Raw genomic sequence first — 5,978 nt, 5'->3', positions numbered from 1 at the left:
TACTCATCAATATTTAGTGTAGCCTGAGCCTGTCATGTTCAGGTGCATAATACCCTCCTGTTTCAGTAGGATGGATGCTGATGAAGTGACACTTTTATCATTATCTCTGCTAACATTCTTTACCTTGAAGTCTAGTGTCTACTTGATATTAATACAGCCCCTCTAGCCTTCTTACTTTTTTATTTGCATGATATATTTCTTCCATCCATTTACTTCCAGCCCGTGTTTTGTATTTATAGTACATCTTTCATAGACAGCTTATCATGTGTTCTTGCTTTTTTTTTCTCCCTTAACTCATCTGACAATCTCTGACTTTTAATTGAAGCATTTAGTCCATTAACAGTCCATTACCCACTGGCTGGAGATTCCCCATGAAGACAAGACTGTCTCGTTATGTCTATATGTTTATTCTTGCCATGTAATCACACCTTCGGAGCATGATGAACTGGATTTTCCCAGCATCCTGGATGCAGTCAGGAAGGTGAGTGAGGCACCTCTGAGGCCTCTCATTGGTCATTTAATGAGGCATTTTAGTGCGCCTACACCAAGGCAGCCTGTGGGCCTGACATGATCATGAGATAGGAGCTCAGGACAGGATCCTGTGATCGTATTCATATCTGTGATAGGTCCTCAGATCACAAAATGCAAAGATTACATGTATTGGTGATAACATCAGATAATCTCCACTCCTGTAGTATCTCTTATGGGAAACGTGTCCCTGTTCTTTTATTATTTATTTATTTAGGTTGCCTGGCGCAGCTTCCGGGATCTCAGTTCTCTGACCAGGGATTGAAGCCAGGCCATGGCAGTGAAAGCCAGGAATCCTAATCACTAGGCCACCAAGCTACTCCCTCTGCTTTTTTTTTTTTTATTATTTAATTAATTAATTTATTTTTGGCTGCGTCAGGTCTTCGTTGCTGTGCGCAGGCTTTCTCTAGTTGCGGCGAACAGGGGCTACTCTTCGCTGGGCTGCGCGGGCTTCTCATCGCGGTGGTTTCTCTTGTTGCGAGTACGGGCTCTAGGTGCGCGGGCTTCTGTAGTTGTGACTCGTGGGCTCAGTAGTTGTGGCTCCTGGGCTCTAGAGCACAGGCTCAGTAGTTGTGGCACCCGGGCTTAGTTGCTCCGCGGCACGTGGGATCTTTTTGGGCCAGGGCTCGAACCCGTGTCCCCTGCATTGGCAGACGGATTCTTAACCACTGCGCCACCAGGAAAGCCCCTCCCTCTGCTCTTTTAAATTGCTGTCTCTTTTTCATATTCTATATAGAGTAGGTCTTGGCGATCATGAATTTAACCTTGTGGTTTCAGTAATGAAAGTTCAGGGATTTGCATTTGTGGTTGGCGTGCAAGAAAGCTAGGCACACAGCAAGAGAGGAAGCCTTACTGGACACCGACGCCCACATTCCAACACAGCTTTGTTCTGTTCGTTGCTCCCACGCGATAGTGAGCAAGTCTTAGTGGAAGGATTCATGAAGGGTGGAGGCTACTCTTTTGTCAGAGACTAGTAAATTCACAGATATTTATTGAAATCTTAAATATGAGCCTGGGACTTCCCTGGTGGCGCAGTGGTTAAGAATCCGCCTGCCAGTGCAGGAGACACCGGTTCGAGCCCTGGTCCCGGAGGATCCGGGAGCAACTAATCCCGTGCGCCACAACTACTGAACCTGCGCTCTAGAGCCCACGAGCCACAACTACTGAGCCCGTGTGCCACATCTACTGAGCCTGCACTCTAGTGCCCACAAGCCACAACTACTGAGCCCACGTGCCACAACCACTGAAGCCCGCACACCCAGAGCCCGTGCTCTGCAACAAGAGAATCCACTGCAATGAGAAGCCCGTGCACTGCAACGAACGGTAGACCCCGCTCACCACAACTAGAGAAAGCCCCCGTGCAGCAACGAAGACCCAATGCAGCCAAAAATAAAATAAATAAATAAGTTTTTTTTTTTTAAAAAAAGAAGTATGTAGGACGGAGTAGTCGGGAGAAAGGGGAGAGGCAGGAAAGCAGGGGTCCTGGAAGCCGAGGGAGGAGAGTGTTTCAAGAAGAAAACAGTCAGTAATTCCCCTACGTGCAGATGACAGCGGTAGAGAGGTGTTTTTACCTGACAAATTGGCAGAGACTTATTTATTTACATATTTAACAATAACACCTAGTGTTGGCAAGGGTTAAAGAAAATGGGCACCCTCATACTATTGGGGCAGTAGATAATACGTAGCAAAAACCTTAAAAACTGTGTATGCTCTTTGACCCAAATATTCCATTTCTAGAAATTTATCCTAAAGAAATCACCATGGGTGAGCACAGATTATTTGACAAGATTGTAACAGCAATGTGCATAATATTAAAAAAACATATTATTCAATCACGTATACTTGGTTAAATGTTATGATAGTCATATGATGAAAAAATACCATGAAGCCAAAAAAAAAAAACACATGAGAAATAATCAACGGCATGGTGAAATATTGCAATATATTTTAAGTCAATAGAACAAGTGTGATTCTGTTTTTTTTTTTTGCATTAAAAATGTACAGATGGGGCTTCCCTGGTGGCGCAGTGGTTGAGAGTCCGCCTGCCTATGCACGAGACACGGGTTCGTGCCCCTGTCCGGGAAGATCCCACATGCTGCGGAGTGGCTGGGCCCGTGAGCCATGGTCGCTGAGCCTGCGCGTCCGGAACCTGTGCTCTGCAACGGGAGAGGCCACAACGGTGAGAGGCCCGCGTACTGCAAAACAAACAAAAAATGTACAGATGTGTTTAAGAAAAATACACCAAATATTACCAGTGATTATCTCTTGAACATGGTTTTGGTGATTTTTGTTATTTTTTTAATCTTTCTGTATTTTCAAAAGTTTCTGCAATAAGCAACCTGTTTTCGTAATCAGGAAAAATGTTTTTTTAGTGCTTTGAATAGTGTAATAATAATACGTTAATAATAGTGACAATAACAATAGCTAACATGTATTGAGTGCTTCCCGTGTGCCAGTCACTGTGCTAAGTGCTCTGTGTACAGTCCTACAATCATGAGCCTCGCTGGTAGATGAGAGACAGCCTGAGAGAGGTTCAGTAACTTGCCCAAGGTCACAGAGTTGCCAGGTGGCTGGGGAAGCCCTTATTTGACACTACTTTCTCCAAGAAACCTTCCTCATTTCAGTTCCCCTCCAGTTCAGGAGTTCGAGGATCACCTGTCCCCACTTCCTCTGTCTTTCCAGGCACTTTGCCGGCCCCTCTGTCAGAGCGCATTCTGCTTTTGGAAAAGATTGTATGTTCACCTGATGGCCACCCCTGTTAGAGTGGGGGCCTCTTGGGGGCGGGGAGCTGATCCGCTTCATCTCTGGCTTGGAGCACAGCACAGAGCGCCCCCTGTGGTTGTTGCTAAACTGAATTGTGGGGTGATGCCCTTTGGACTGGCTATAACCTGCTGTTTAGGTTTATGGGAATGTGAGCCTATTGTTTAAAGATCACAGTTATTTCCACTCATCTGAAATTGAGATAAATGATCTCATCTATTACAAGAATACTGGTACTGGGCTGCTTGCAGTCTTGCTGGGAGGCCAGCATTGTACAATACACAACCAGAGAGTTACAGGCTCCATCTGAGATCCCCCAGTGATGTGGTGTGGACTCAAAGGGGGATGCAGAGGGATGCCCAGGGACATAGGGACAGTGAAGGGGGCAGGAGATTCAGAGACCCTGACAAAGTGTGACAAGAGGACACCCCTTTGACTTGGCCCCCTGCCTCTGCATGCAGTCACCAAGCCCTGTGGATTCAGCCTCCTAAACAGCCTTCTCCTCTGCCTTCCACCCATTGCTACTGTCTTCCTTCCTGCCCTCCTATTACTGTACCTGCCCTGGGTCCTGACTCCAGTCTCCCTCCTTCCAACCTGGAGTCCCTTCTGCATCCAGGCTCTGGTCTTGTCTTGGGCACTTTCAATGGCTTATCTCCATTATCCTTATGATAAAGTTCAGCATTCTTATCTCACCTTACACGTGGTGTGAAAATCTATCTGTTGGGTAAGACAGACTAGGCGTTGTTGCTAAGGCAACAGCAGATGATTATTTAAGGATTTATTTGATACTTAAATTTTTAAGTGATCTTGGAAAAACGTGAATTTTATTGGACATAATTTTAAAGTTTAATCGTGAATTTACATTAGGGCACCATTATGGCCAGGGGCCCAGAGCCCGCTTCTAGCCTTCCAAGGCCCTTTGTGGTCTGTCCCTTGTCAGTGCCTCCAGCCTCACCCTCAGCTGGTCATTTGCCCCCCAGGCTCTCCAGCCTCCACTGAACAGCTCACCTGCATGTGCCCACCTGCTGCAGCCCAGCTCCAATGTTGTGTGACCTGAGGGAAGTCCCTTAACCCTTGTGTGCCTCAGCCTCTTCGTCTGTTAAATGAGGTGGGGGAGGGGCGGTTAGGTATCTCCCCTATGAAAACCTGTGAGCACGAAGAAATGGTACAGAACACGGCTGGCACATGGACAGTGCTCACTGTCACCTGCCACTGTTATGCTTCTTGGAGTCTCGGCCTTCGCACAAGCTATTTCCTCTGCCTGGAACATTCTCCTCCCACTGACCTTTCCTTCAACTCAACCAATTCCTTCCGGCCTTCAGAGCTCAGTCTAAGTGTCTCTTCCTCTCAGCGCAGCGCCTTACCATAAACGAATAAATGCGGTGAGAAGGCGCCTAGGGAAGAGCAGCGTGTGCAGAAGGGGGCTAGTCAATGGAGGAGTTTCCGTGAGGAGCCTTCTCTTGCAAGCCGCTGAGGGCCGTGACAATTCAGATGCGCAAAGGCTCAGGAAGGGCACCAGAGCTCCTTGACCGGCGGGAGGCGGGAAGCGGGTGCGCGTATCCCGCGCGCTGCTGGACCGACACCGGGGTCCGAAGGGCGCCCAGCCAGACCTAGTGGTGGCAGTACGGCTGCTGGAGCTGCCGGGGCGGCCCGCCGGAGGCGCCAGCCGGGAGCGCGCGGAAACCAGGCGGGTGGGCGCGCCAGGAGCAGTGACGGAGCCGGCGTCAGGTGTCCGGGAAAGAGCTCCCAAAGACGCACGCAAGGGGACTGCGGAGAAGGCACCAAGAGGCCGGCGAGGAGCTGCGGTGGCTGGGAACCCGGGCCCGGCTGCTGGCAGAGGGATGCGCCCCACTCTCGGGCTTGGCTGTCACCCACCTGAGGCGTTTCGGGTCCTGGGGCGACACTCCGCGCACCAGTTGAGGCTGCAAGGTCACTCTGCGGGCCGGACGGAGAGTTGGGATCCAGCTCTGGAAGGGCGATCAAGGACACGCCCCGCTGGAGCGCAGGGTCTGGTCTCCCCGAACCGCACCGCTACCCTGGGTCCCCCGGCCGAGTCCCCGCGGCCACCCGACAGCGTGGCCAGCGGCAGGAAGGGAGCCCAGGACGGCCGCGAGGCCCCCGACGGCGGGGCTGCGGACTCCTCGCCAGTCCCGCCCGCCCCCCACAAGTGGGTAGTATCTCGGGGGCATCAGCGCCCGCCCTCCAGCGCCCCTTCCTGGGGCCTATGTTCCCCGGCCTTGGCCCCGCCCCTGTACTCCATTGGTCGGGTCCGGAGGGGGCGGGACCCGACGGCTGCAAGTTGGACTGAGAGAGGCCACCTCGGCCCGAGGCTCGCTGCACAGACTAAGGGTCCGCGCCTCCCGGAGCCCCGCGGGAGCTCGCCCTCCGCCTCTGAGCTGAGCTGCCTCGGCAGCAGCCGGACTGTCTGGCGCGGCGGCACAGACAGACTAGCCGACGGTCCCCGGTCCCCGGATGAGCCCTTGCCCGAGGAGGTGCTGCCGCATCCGACTACTCGGAGCCGCGACAGGCGCCGCGGGCCGGGCGCTCTAGGGACTGCGTTGCGTTCGCGGGCGACGCCCGCCCCGTCCCGCCGGCCCCAAGCCCGGCCCGCCGCTCGTCGTCGGGGCGGCCCCAGCCCCGATCCCGGCCGGGAGCGGATGCGCGCGCGGTGAGGCCGCCCGGGTCCCGCC

This window comes from Phocoena sinus, chromosome 1 (genome assembly GCF_008692025.1).
Source record: "Phocoena sinus isolate mPhoSin1 chromosome 1, mPhoSin1.pri, whole genome shotgun sequence".
Taxonomy (NCBI): Eukaryota; Metazoa; Chordata; class Mammalia; order Artiodactyla; family Phocoenidae; genus Phocoena; species Phocoena sinus.
Note: the sequence above shows the minus strand (reverse complement) of the source record.